Source organism: Pinus tabuliformis, chromosome 4_2 (genome assembly GCF_031772625.1).
Source record: "Pinus tabuliformis cultivar Carrire ecotype Pingquan chromosome 4_2, CPIR1, whole genome shotgun sequence".
NCBI lineage: Eukaryota > Viridiplantae > Streptophyta > Pinopsida > Pinales > Pinaceae > Pinus > Pinus tabuliformis.
This window is the reverse complement of record NC_142304.1, coordinates 76,964,751-76,980,321: the sequence shown is the minus strand read 5'-3', so window position 1 is coordinate 76,980,321 and position 15,571 is coordinate 76,964,751.

Below are 15,571 nucleotides of genomic sequence, written 5' to 3'. Positions count from 1 at the left end.
CATGGAAATGGGTAAGAAAATGTACCTCATGAGGGAAGATTTAATTTTCTAAGAGAAAGACAACCATCAGTGGACCATTTTAACATGACCTAATGGAGTGATCAAAAAATTAGTATGAGACACTTAAAATGAAAATGCATAGAGCAGATTTGATCCCTGATGGAAGTATGCATATATTGACACTAACATGTGTATCACATTGTATAAGGTAGCTGACTCGGTTACCTAAGAATGAATAACAAACTAGTGTTTTCCTCCCATAAACACTCGAAAGTACGTGGAGGCCCAATCCATATTAGTGTTGTCTAATGCGAAACCGCACAGTGAGAGAATTTCCATATACTTTACGTATTGTAACACTGCCCTATATACCCGAAGGTACGTGGATGAGCTATGATATACTCACGTACATGGAATGAGGTATCACACTTAGAATGTATCGCAGACAAGTTAGCGACAACTGCTATGTTTTACAACACCGGAACACATCTTTAGCCTAGAACCTCTAAATGTCTTGCGTTAGGTGACAATGCTCGATTAGGTTAATTGATGTTAATTTTAAGTTGATCTTGATTAAGAATTTTCCTTTCAAGGTTCACCACATGATGAATTTTCAATTCCTAGAATGCAACTAATATGATAAGCATTATTTTCATTCAATTTTGACAATGAAAAAACCTTAGCTAATAGGGATAAAGCAATAAGATTTCTTTCAATCAAAGAGCAACGAGCATAATCTAATGCAATTTCCCTAAACTATTCCTATAAGCACACACAAACTTTTTCAATGCACAATGCAAGTTTTTCTTTTCAATTCCCTTAACGTTATGATGAATAAAAGGAAACTAATGCACATATAATCAGTCAATCTTTTTGCAAGAACGGAGACTTTATGACAGTTCTGTTTTGAAAGAAAAGAAGACTTTCACGACACTTTATTTTGAACAAATATTGATTGACTATAAACTAGCTTTGACAATGAATTGATAGTGATAAAGAAATCATTTAAGAAACACTAAACAATCAAGACAGAGTAGGGCTGGAAAAGGAAACACAAATTGATTTTAGAGACACAAGCATCACTGACCTTTCAACAAGCAGAAACAGAAGGAAATTTGGTAAAAAATCAACTCAAAGGAGGGATTTTTGTCTCTAGACCAAGCCTGCGTTGGTGCCAGAGAGGCCATCCTAGGGGCTTAGAAGCATAATTTTCACCCAAAAACACTTCAAAAGGCTGAAAGAGGATCAATGGAAGCAATAAGGTCTACTAGAGTGTAGTAAAATGAAGGTAAACTACCTAGAACGATGATCATTCCCCAGTGGAGTCACCAATTTGTTATGAGGAATTTGGTATCTATGGATAAATACTAATTCCCTAGGTCGGTAGCTATACCTAGAACAACGGATTTAAAGCACTTATTCTTTTTCTATAAATGATAAATAAGAAAAAGGAATCAAAGGACCTACTTGCTCTTTCGCTTTCCTTTTGTCTCCTTTGTTTGACTTCCGTCGCTCCTTCTCGAACTTAACTCGCTCCAAAAGTACCTGCAATCATAAACAAAAGACAGAGAACCAATCAAATCAAGAGATCTATCGAATACAAGTAAATGGAATCATATAAATTCACACATATAAACATCATATATCAAGATAAGCATATGGAAAAAGGTGTAAACAACTTTATTAAGTAGAAGGAAGAATTACAACCATGAAGTCTGATCCATTGTCACTCTTCCAGCTTGGGTTCCAACCAACATCACATCAATAGCACAACACTTTGGCAGCATAACAACACTTGCTTATACTCTCAATTCTCACACCAATAGTATCTCCTTACAAATTCTCAAAGTCCAACCCCTGATCACTTAGATGAGTGCTCAATTTATAGGCAAATGGAGGAGGTTTTTTCATAAATGAGGGTATTGAATGGCCTTCCAAACTTAGATTTAGTTTCCATGGAGGAAGGGATGAGAGGATAGGAGGTTACTTAACTCATTCCTCATCCATTTTTGAGCTCATAGGAGGTGATAAGTGTGGGAATATTCTAGATGACTCCAGAGGATAAGAATATTCCCAGAACCCTATGTGAATTTCACTCAATATTGCCCAACGTAGGTCAAAGTGGGCCTAGGTGCTCTACAGAGCACCCTAACATGGGCCTACTTGCACTGAAGCACACTTACCCTTGTCCAAGGCTGCGCTAGTCCCTCAAGGAGTCAATTTTGGAGGGTTTCAGGCAAAAAAACTCTCAGGGAAGGAGGCATTCAAAATGGTGACTTGTCTAGGGCATGTGGCAACTGAATTAGGGTTTGATGAGCCCTAATGGTAATGATCTGAATGATGGGAGTGATGTGCCCAAATGGATCTGTAACATAGGGGATCCACCAAATATAAATATAATGTCAAATCCTTCTTTAAATTAATGATCATAGGTATAGCCATAAGCCTATAGTCCTCCATATTGAGTTTCCTTGGGATCTCCACTACATATTTCCCTTGACCAAGGAAGATTTATCCTTACCTTTTCCATACCTATAAACCCAAGAAGTAATGCATCAAGCCAATTTCCTTCATTTCAAACTCTACATCCAAGCCTGCTTTGCACTTTTCTATGAGCTTCTCCACACCAAGGAGAAACAAGTCATCCACATAAAACACTAAGATAGACATATTATTCCCAACAAGTATGAAGAACAATTTAGGACACACTTCACTCTTGGTGAAATTCATGCTGAACAAATATCCATCAATATTGTAATGTCATTCCCTCAAAGGATCTCTTAATCCTACACACATGATATTCCCTCCCATGTAACGTAATTCCCTGAATTTGTTCTGTGTTTACCTCCTCCTCAATAAACCCGTTGAGGAATGATGTCTTTACATCCAACTGATGTATCCTCCAAACCATGACTAAGGAAATAAATATGACAACTCGAATGGAAGAATATTTAGTGACTGGAGTGAATGTCTCCTAAAAGCCTACTCCCCCTTTCTGGGATAACCCTCTCACCACAAACCTCACCTTAAACTTCTTAATGCTACCATCTGCAACATGTTTAATTTTCAAGTGGTACCTAGAAATTACCACTGACTTCCATATAATCTCTACAATATGTCCTACACATCAAAATTCATGACATAGTTATATTTCTCCATTATAACATCTCACCAAATCTATTGATTTAATGCTTCCTCAAAACTAGAATGCTCAAAATCAATGATACTAATCATAAGTTCCACATATATGAAACTTCCTTGGAGGCCTACTCTCCCTAAATGTTTTCCTAGGATCCTCAACATGCTAATGAGCATCCCTCAATGTTTGTGTGAACCATTGAGGTATCCTAATAGAATTGGAAGGAGCTATTGACTACTTCTCCTCAGTTGAAGGTTGAATCTTGAAATTGTAAACAAACCTTTGAACATTGTTCACCCTTTGAAGGTTCCTACTCCTCGTCCTTTGTCACTAATGGTTCATGAGACTTCCATGATTCCAATTTATCTCAAACTTTACATCTCAACCCACAAATGTCTTCCTTTGTGCTGAAATGATGATCATGTATGCTTTTAGAGTCTCTTTATACCCCACAAACATGCCCTTCTCACATGAGGGCCCAGATTTTTCCTCTTATCTAGAGGCAGATGGATGTATATTAGACAACCAAACATGTGGAAGTGCCCTATCTCTAGCTTCACCCTAGTGAATGCCTCATCTAGAGTCTTATCCCCCAAGATCATGTGAGGGCTCTTGTTTTGAACATACATTGTAACATTTTAGCCTCTAACCAAAGAAACATAGGCAGATCTTGGTCGTGGATGATAGCGTTGGAAACTTTGATGATGGACCCGTTATTTCTCTTCATGACACAATTTTCTCTAGATTGTATGAGACTGTCAACTCCCTCTTGATCCCTACCTCCATGAAAAAATACTTGAAGTTATTGGAAGTGTACCCACCCCCATTTTTTGACCCCAAGATCTTGATTTTCTTTCTATCTGTCTTTCCAACTGAACCTTCCACTACCAAAAATAATTGAAGTCCTCATCCTTGGCCTTCATAAAATAGATCTAGGTTTTCCTAGAGAAGTCATCCATGAATGTCACATAGTACAATGATCCTTGCACTAATATCAATGACATTGGTCAAAGCACATTTGAATGACTTAGATCGAAGATCCCCTTGGAACTATGCTTGTTCTTGGAAAATTAGCCTTGTCATTTTTTCCAAGAGCGCAGCCTTTGCACATTCTCTTTATCTTGATGTTGAAATCTAGATGACTAGTGAAAATCTCCATTAGAATTGACAATGCCTTGTAGTGCAGATGTCCCATCCTCCCATTCCAATACTCACACAGGTTTTCATTGTTGTGTAACAAGGCTTGAAATGGCTTACCCTGTAACCTATAAATATTTCACTCTCTAACTCCATTGAATTCCATTGTGTTAGGGCTAAATCCCTTCAAACAAATGAGTACATGCCATTTCTAAAACATAACAACAAAACCCTTGTCCTCCATGACTAAGACTAAGAGTATCTTATTTCCTAAGTCTTCAAACATAGAGCACATCCTTGTATTTTAACAAACCACATGACTTAAGTTGGATCAAAATAGTCCTCATTGCATAGTTAGCATCATAACCATGCTCCACATGAATATTTGAGTTTTTCTTTGTCACATCGCTAAAACTATCCCATGTTATTTACATGTTACGATATGAAACATTGTCCAAGTATGATGCGCTCATAGAAAGGTAGGATACTAGTGAGAAGTGTTTTTCAAACTTTGTGTGACAAACTCATCTTAATAAGTTTTCATTGATGCTACTACCTGTTGTGATTTTCCCCTAAACTTCTTCTTCTCTGGACACTAAGATGCATAATGTCCAGTGTTGTGGAATATGAAGCGCTTGATCTTGCTTAAGTCCTTCATATTCCCCAATTGAGATGTTAACCCTTCACTTTTACCCTTCTCGCTAGAACCCTTTCTTTTGCCATATTTCACCTAATCATTACAAGGCCCAAGTTTTTATATCCTCCTTGTCTATTGAATTTGGACTCCTTCCAAGTCTCTTCATGGTTGTAATCATCCCAAAGCCTCTAAAAATAGGAAACTTTATCTCAAGAACAAATACCCTTGAAAAATGGTTACCAATGCTTTGAGAATCCATGCAGTGTCATATTAACTAGTTTTGCATCATCCACCTTCCTCCCTACTATTTCACATTGATCATGTATTTGGGAAATCCTCATGAGGTAGTTGGTAACATTGTCATATATGGACATCTATAAAAATTTGAGTGTATTCCTCAATAGAATTTTCTTGTTCATGTTATCACTCTAGAAATGATCCATTAGAGATTTAAACATTTATTTGGTTGTATGTTTCTCAGAAAAGTGAGGAATCAAATGATCTTTAACTACCCTAAGATCACGAGCAAGGCTCTAATATCCTTCTTCTCATGAGACACTAACTATTTTGGATCCATTGATGTAAGAATTATCTTGGGAATTATTTCACAAAGGTCATTTTCCTTCAAAAGCAAGGTAACCCCCGCCTTCTAGGACAAGAAATTTCAAGCCCCATCTAATTTGTCTTTGAACCTAAGAATTACTGCAACCAATTTTATATATAAACAAACTGGCATATGCTTGGTCCCTTAAGCACTCACAAGAATTAATGTTTTCTTATAGATATGTTGTTTAAATTAGGAAATGAACCTCCTATTAAAAGTATAAGCTCTAATATCATGCTAAAATTTTCTAACCCTAGTCCTTAGGCAAATTATTTCCTTGCTAAAAATTAAACTTAATACAAATAGTAGAATAAATTGCACACATTGGGATTTTAACTGGAAAAATAAAAAATTATATAACAAAAGAAAATGAAACCAAATTCCATAATGCAAAACAAAATAATTCTTCCCTTCAAAAAAACTTCACATTAAAATAATATCAAAACATACAAAGGGTCCCTCATTAGGAAAATGGTCCAATGAAAACAAATACAAGCTACAAAAAAATTTCATAACTTACTTGACACCTATACACACTGTACAATAATCCAAATTTTTCTTGAATCAAGATATCCAACCTACTGACATGTTGTACAAACTTGCATGGTTCCTATATGGCTAAATGATCATGCATATGAGTATTATACAACCCATATGTATGACTTGTGTGACCTACAAACTCTCTTGTGTTGTATGGCCTATTGTGCGATTACTATTACATTATCTTATATGGCTTTCATGTGGCTGATCCCTTTGATACAATATTCTACTTGTCTTCTCAAGACCTACTCACTAGGTGAATTTCCTTTATCACCCTTGTTAGATTACTCAATGTCTCTTTCTTGTCTTTATCCTTCAGTTAGCGTTGCTTTTATAATAATGAGCTATTGACCAAATCAATTAACCAATGATGACTAAATCTCCATAACCTTAACCTCTCAATGAGATTGAAAATTGAGATCAAATATTGATGAACATTATAGATTCATCTAATTTAGTAATTTAAAAACCTTTACATTTCATTAGATTAAATTCACTTTTATAAAAAGAAATTCAATTTAATAATTCAATTTAATTAAAGTGAATTTGCTAAGTTGAAATAACTTGTCCAAGATATAAACCTCAACAAAGTCTAGGACTAAATCCCACAACCTCAAAGTTTCCAAAGTGTTCTCCTCTACCACAAACCCTGCATGCCTAGATATGGAGTAGTCTTTAGAAAACATGATCCCTACCCTTTCCACCATGATAAACATAATTATCAACCTATTCAATCATACTTTAATTTGACATTTGAATGGGTTGATCCTACAATGAAACCTCTTGTCCTCTCAAGCATTGATACATTCTCCTAATGTTACCAGAACAATGTGCTTTTATTAGGTTCCTTTAGGCATGAGGAGGGTCTTGTGGTCTCAATGTCTATCATCCCATCTTCGTAAGAATATTTTATACTTTGCAATAATTATAAGGTATTTCTATCAAGTATTGATTTCCAAGATATATCAATTTGAAAAAATTGATTTACATAACTAGTTGATACAAAATACATTAGAATCAATCATATAATAAATGGAATCTTACTCTGAGTGTCAAAGTAAAAATAACATCTAACTTTTGAATTTTATCATCTATAAATTTTAACTTGATGAATATTTGTTTATACTACAATGCAAACAATATTATTTGCTTGATAAAAATGTTTTGCAACAACATAAATGAAAGCACGTTTAATTATAATTAAAACATTATTGAATAAAGAAAAGCTACATATCAGTTAATCCCCACCTTTAGTTATACTCAAAAATAGATGTATTATGGCTTGGACATGAAGTGTCGCAAGGATATATTGATTTCATTGGCATGGAAAGTTGTAATAAGGAGGTTTCAGTGATAATGATGCTAACTTATGACTTGGAGGCTGTAGTAAGGATTCATGAAAAATGTTCCCAAATTTGGAGGAGGGGAAATTGCAACTAAACAGACATAGCCACTAAACCTTCTTGTAGTGTATCATAATAAAAGAAAACCAACTTGCATGGGAAAACAAACCCTCCATTAAGAGAAGACAAAACCAAGCGCTGAGAAGCTTTAAACAACAACTGGAAGGAAGCAAAAAATGATGATTTTAATATATAATATTAATTTCGTAATCCCATATAATGACTTAAAAATTTGAGCTATATTGGGAGTGTAAAATGTGAACATAACAATTTGACCAAGTAAACTTTTGCATCACCAATGGTGCAAGACTAATTGTGCTATTTCTTATAATTTGGAACATTATGTTTGGCATCTAATAAATTAATCCAAAACCCTCCTTTACTTTCTTTAAGGCGTATGGGTGGAGAAATGTGATAAATTATATGTGTCAATATTGATATAGATTTGATGAAAATTCTAAATCCATTTGGGACGAAAAGAATCGAAAGTGGACAAAGACAAATTAAAATATAATTATGAAATAATACGAAACAAAGAAAAAAATGTGATTAGCATCTACTATAACTCATAACGATAAATAAAAAATATGTATTGTTGATGCCATTATTTAGCATTACAAACACTTGGATATGGATGCCAATATACATTTACTTTTCAAATTTGGTTTTACATGGTCCCAAAACCCCAAAAAATGTTTAATGGAATCAAATAATTTCTATCATCTTAATCTCCATGCTATATGAATTTATTATTGGTGCATTTGTATTTCCACAACCAATATTTTTTATTTATTTTAAAAATCCCCAAAAGATGACGACCCACTCAGCCACTGTATCGAAAAACAAAAAAAGAGAAAAAGAAGTTATTGTTTGAACAAGTTGGTCTTACATTTGCAATGTTGAATGAATGAGGTGAGAAGTATCTAAACTTAATCCCTCCCCTCCATCGATGTAGTCGTAACAAATTGGCTCTATCTATCTATCTATGTCATACTTCTATGCATGTGACGTGTCACCAATGACATTACCATAACAATACAAATGCTTCCCTCCACTTAAAGAAACTAGCACAATATTTATTCACGCCACACAATCATCTTATCTCCTTTTTATCGAAAGGCTGACTAGCTCATGATTTGCTTTTGCTTTTGGTAACCACCTGATAGCAGTGGATGATGTAATCAACTTGAATGAATGAGGTGAGAAGTATCTAAACTTAATCCCTCCCCTCCATCGATGTAGTCGTCACAAATTGGCTCTATCTATCTATCTATCTATGGCATACTTCTATGCATGTGACGTATCACCAATGACATTCCCATAACAATACAAATTCTTCCCTCCACTTAAAGCAAATAGCACAATAGTTATTCACGCCACACAATCATCTTATCTCCTTTTTATCGAAAGGCTGACTAGCTCATGATTTTCTTTTTCTTTTGGTAACTACCTGATAGCGGTGGCCGATGTAATCAACTTGAATGAATGAGGTGAGAAGTATCTAAACTTAATCCCTCCCCTTCATCGATGTAGTCGTCACAAATTGGCTCTATCTATCTATTATCTATCCATCCATCCATCCATCCATCCATCCATCCATCTATCTATCTATCTATCTATATATATATCTATCTATCTATCTAGCTATCTATGTCATACTTCTACGCATGTGACATGTCACCAATGATATTACCATAACAATACAAACACTTCCCTCCACTTAAAGCAACCAGTGCAGTAGTTATTCACTTCACACAATCATATTATTCCTTTTTATCAAAAGACTAACTAGCTCATGATTTTCTTTTGCTTTTGGTAACTACCTGAGAGCGGTGGCTGATGTAATCAACTTTTTAATTTGTAATGTTTTTCCCAAGATGCATTATGTTAAGTTGGGAAGCTGAAGACTGGCAGCTTGTCCACGCTCCAATGCCAACATGCCTGAGGGGTGGATTATCAATATGTGATTAGCATCACATATCACATAATAAAAAAAAATTAGTTCTATCACAGGCTATGTGTACTGAACTAAATTTCAGGAAATTTCAATTAAGCTCAACAATTATATTGAGGTATTCCATTAACCAGCATCTCTAGAATTTCATAGCAAATGAATAAATTAGATGGATTCAACAAGATCAAGACAAGTAATAGGGATTATAGAAAAAATCTATGGAATAAAGCAAGATTTAAGAGATTTTGATTTTATTCTTCTTATACTTTAATAGATCCAATGCTCATATAAAGGAAGTTAATTTTCATTGTGATTTAATTGTTATTTTTTGTGTGATTTAATTTTTATTTGATAGGAAATGGATTCATCCATAAGTTAAATTTTTTTGTTAAATTGTTATTTTATAGGATATGGATGGATGAATGAATGGTGATGATATACTTCATGTTCTATGACGTATTTATGACCATGGTCATAACTCATGGTGCGGGCATTTTCTAATGCAACATTGTACCATGTAGATGCCAAATGAATGTGGGGACACATCAAAGTAATCAAAGGGTTCACCACCTAAGTGTGTCTACTTTAATATATAATTCTCAAATCAATGAACCAACTCCCAAAAATACAAATAGAACATAAGATACCAAAGGGCTTTGCAACATAGAAGTTCATATCAAACTGGTTACTTTAATCAATTCAAATGCTCATTGATAAAACACCAAAGCTCAAGAAAATAAGACCATTTTGATTGGATTATGATAGAAATGCATGAGAATAGATCCACTTAGCCTAGTTGAAAGTCATTTATAATTGTAATCCCTACAACAATTATCCTTGAAAAGTTAGGGAAGCAAACCAAAATTGCATAAAGATGCATAATATCAATATAAGTGCATTGTCTCTATTAATTTTCACATTGCAGTCATGGAAATCACATTTATAATAATAAGGTTACATGAATATGGATCATAAACCATATAGTTCTTGTGCTCCCCTTACAATGTTGGTATTGAATTGAGATGGACACCATTGAAAATGAATAAGTGAAAAGTATATCAAATATAATTTTCCATGTCACTATGAAAGCTCTCCCACCAAAACAATTAAAGTTTGCACTTCTCAATTAAACAATTAAAATAATTAAATGTTAAATGCACTTCTCAATTAAACAATTAAAACAATTAAATGTTTTCAATAACAAATAGATAGGTGTTCATTGAAATCAGATATGCTTTTATGTAAACAACTTCAACATAATATTCTCAACTATGAGTCACAATTTTTAAAACAATGTCCAAGCTTATTTAAAAAAAGAAAGAGGTTTACATAACTATAAGTTTTAATAAAATTGTCTTTAATTGCTAAAAGGGTTTGGAATCAATGGTGAATAGTGATGATTTATTAACAATCAAACAAGGTTCGATGTCCATGGGGGCACCTTGATGTATTGGTCAAATGTGTGATTGCACCTAGAGAGATCATATTAAATGGTTTCATGACTTCTGACACGTAAGTGGATTAAAGCCCACCTCCATGTCCTCCTTTAATATATATTGATTAGATTTATCTTGGGTGGTTGGGAGGAATGCTTGGTATCCTCCCCACCTAGATTCAATTATTGTACATGACATGGTGAACTTTTGTGATATTCCCACTTAGCAATATTGCTAAGGGAAATATCAATCTTGCCCAATTTTATCTTATTGAATGTTTTCACTTAGGAGATGTGGGTTCATAGGTCCCACATGAATTTTGGCATTAAGTGGGGGACCAAACATTAGGAAGGAAAATATTGCGGTTCTAGAGGAGTGTGGGGTCCACCCCATGGAGAATTACGACTGACATGTGGAACACGCTCTCATTGGAGTGAAGTTGGTGGGGGAAAGTCGAGCTGGGACCACATGTGCAATTTGGAGGCTCCTTGAAAAAAAGAGCAAGAGGCACTTATTTGGGGCATTCATGATCATTTGAGAAAATTGTCTTTGACATAACACACTTAAGCTGAAGCCAAGTCTGCAAGTGCTGTTTAGCACATGAGTGTTTCCGAGTAGAAATATCAACCCTTGCTTCGGTGGAAATTGAGTGCCAGTCCAAGGAGGGAGTCCTACCTATAGCAGTTTGTACTAGCAGTGGGGAGTGCAAGTTTGTGGAGAGGTTCAACAACAACATCACAGGGACTACGTAGTTCTTGGAGGAGGCATGCTTGGAGGTTGAGGAGTGAAGGGAGTTAGGTGTTGAAACTTGAGGTGGAGTCCGAGGAAGTGTTGTTGGGACTTTTCCAACATTTTGGAAGAGCATAAAACACAACATTTGCTACAGGTTACATCTTTTGTTTATGGAGGAGGGCCAATCATTTGGGGGTCAATTTTGGACTATCAAAACTAGTACAAACCCTTTCTAGGTTTTTCTGGATGTATTGAGGAGAGGCAAAGATTAATTTGGCAGAAATTTTTGGGCATATTTGAGGGGTCAAACAGGGGCCCCAACCCAGCTATTAACTAGAGGAGCTAGGGGAAAATTGGGCCGAAATTCCAAGGCCAACATTTGTCCAATTCCTTCGTGGGTTTTTGTGGGTTATTGTTGGAGAGCTTGGGGTTAATTTCTTGGAATTTTTTGAGCATCTGAGGAGGCCCTATAAACAGTTCTTTGTAGCCATCAATATATTTTCTAGGTGGTTCAACGTAGTGCTAGGAGAGAGCAACAAAAAATCAGAGAGGGATTTCATATCTTTCACTTGGGGTTTTGCTATATTTCCTTGAGCAAGCCCAGGTGCACTCTTTCCACCACCATATTGCACACCCTTGTTTATCAATAAAATGACTCAACAATGCAATTTTTGGTGGAGGTCTGATTGCGTGTTTACTGTTTTATGGGTTTTTATGTCTATGCATGCTTTGTTATTTACTGTAAAAATTCCCTAGGAATATTACAACTTTGTTATAGTGGCTTCAAGCTTTTTTATTGAGTGTGAGTAGTCGTCGAGGATATTCCCTATATGGAATATAAATATATTTGTCATAAACAATATAAATAAATAAAATAAAATAAAAATTAGCTTCAAATTAACCATGGTGATTAGCTCCACTCCAACCATTAGAAATGTCACTAAAAAGAGTGTGGAAAGAAAAAGGAGTGTTGTCTTTACAACAGATGTAATAAAATCTCTCATATACCATTTACATTTAATAGGTTAGCTTTTGGTATGTTCTATGGGACATGAGATAGGAGATTTTATAGTTTGAAAAAATATTTTGAATGTTTGTTAGTACCCTACCCTCATTAACTATTGTCATGAAATAAATAGATGTGGTGATTTAGGTCCTTATGTATTCTAGCAGGAAGATTCTATAGTATATATGTGTTAGTCTTTGTTGGAGGCTATACAATAGCGATCAATTGATTATTGACCCAATGTTAGTCAGAATTTGATCATAAATTATTTCCATTCACCAATATTTAATATAGAAAACAAAATTTCTTTCGTTTATTGATTTAAATTGGATCATTATATTATTTTTCATCTATCTCAATGCTTTTAAAGTGGAAAAATTAGAGGAATCAACTTGCAGGGTCATTGATACTAGTGGGTCCCATTTTGGAGAATTGGCATCTCAAACCTTCTAGGGACATTTTGAGGCATCAAAAGAATATTTTTGGGGTAAAAAAAACTCTCACTTATGTAGACCCCCTAGTGTTGTTCTACACTCAAAGACCTTTCCAATTGTGCAAAAAAGACATCAATCAAAGTTTGTATGGAAACATTATGCCTCCATGAAATTGACGTTCTAGTTTGACTATCATGGTTTGAGAGGATGCCTCATCAACCCCTATTACTCATGCAAAAGGGGCTAACCACATATGGACTATAAAAAACCTCACTTTCCAATTGGGTTTTCTTTTATATGGGTTTCCCAGAGAAAATATTTATGTTCATTGTGGATGGCATGCGATTGTATTTGTTGTTATCTATTTTTTACATTTTATCTATTTCATGCATAAGTTGAAAATCAATAGTTAAAAATCTGAAATTTAAAAGAATTTAACCTCCATAGTAAAGATTTCAATTTATTTTATTATATTTGTCACGACGAACTATCTAATGGGATATCCACAATAGTTTATAAATAATTTATATAAAAAAATAAAATTATATTATTTTGAATCTCATTACACAATAAGATTTGGAATATTAATGCATACATCATGCCTTCCAATGTAATATTTTCCATTACAAAGGTTAGGTTAAGATAATTTTTCAATTATAATGACAACAAAATTGAACCAATTTTTAATGCTTGAAAATAGTTTATGTTGACCAACTATTTATACTTACAATTAACTAAAGTTTGAGCAAACTTGCAACATATATGTGATTGTTATTGCTATTGACTAGTGTATAAAACCTTTGGAAAACTTAAATAAATATGCATCAATCTCCTTATCCACCATCTTCACATCCTTCCATCTACACCTTCACCATAGTAACATTTTCATATCTTTCCATCTACACCTTCACCAACAACATTGCATCATAATATCAAGCCACTTAAAACTCCTACCACTGAAATGGTAGTGGAACAAATGTTGGATATCACTTCTCCATTGTAAATCACAATCCAGTTCAGTGGGTTAGTTGATTATATGGTATAATCCATTGGTTCTTTTCTCTGGTCCACTGGGTAAATTAATTGAATCCGGAATCGATGGAACATACGTAGGGATCAATAATGGAAAATAAATCCCAATTAGCCTCACAGAGAAGAGAAATCTAGTATGGATATGCCATTGCATAGAATAGAGAGACATCTATTATGCATAGAACTGAGAGCTATATTTTATATGAAAAGAAATTATACATTAAGAAAACATTTTATACATAAAGTTTCCCTATTCATAGCTCTTACTTTCAAATCAAGCATGCATGGGGATTTGAATTAATTTCTTTATGCGTAATGATCCTTTCCTTAGGATCTATTGAGCTTTGATTTGTATATGTATGAGGCATTAATAAAATTAGTCAATATCCATAAGAATCTCCAACAATATATAACAATGGTTATGCATCTCGATTTATTGATACCCAATTAATAGTAAACAACCTCATTCTCATGATAAGAACCTCTAGCCATGAAATGATAACAATCCTCATGGGATCCATGGGATTAGTTTCACCCTAATTTGTGGCAACACCTTCATCCATGAGATTATAAGACTTCGTGGAAATAACATGATTCATAATATTGTGGAATACCCCTCACTTTCATATACCTGGAACAACATAAACTTCTATTGGATTGACATATGAATCAATTGAAACTATTGTGGCTAGATATGTTGTTGGGAAAATCTTGAGTGATATATAAATAACTTGGGATACTTCAACTCCTTCATTTGATGGATATACAATTGTTGATTTTTTCTCTTGTTCCTTGTTCAATCTAAAGGATCTGTAAATCTAAGGTGTAATCTATGGTGAATGAGGCTATGGTTCCCAACATTCTGATCGAATCTACCATCATAGATGTGTGTCTGCCACACTAAATGTTCTATATGACCCTGCTCTAACATGATTGTTTCTCTCAATTTCTTCGAAAAAATAAGGTATAGCCACTAAACTCATTTATGATGATGAGAACTTCTGGAACACTGTGTGATGTCCATGAGGTGTCCAATGAGATCACACAGTGTTCCAAAATTTATGATAATATTGTTAATTGTGAAAATATACATGCTAAAAACCTGATTTATTTCAATTTCCTCTAGTTGTTTATTTGATTTCTACCTTTGTTACAAGTCTCAATATGGGTATTGATATTTATCAGTGTTTGCACTTTGAATATTGAAATGGGAACTTGTTGAGTAAACATTGAACTCAAGAGTCGATAGGAAGGTCGTGAATGAAAGCAACTAGGTAAATCAATTCATGGCTTAAGGCATTGATTTATGGCTTGAGGCATGCCGATGAGGTGGATAAGGATGGCCCATGGAACATGAAACTACATGCCAACAAAGTGGCTACAAATCACACATAAATAATGAAACCTAGCATTGAAGAATGTTTATCCAAGGTAGAAAAAGTTCAAGCAAAAATAAAACAAAATTATATATGATTTTTATCAATACCATATAGAATATTTTGGCTCACATCCCAATT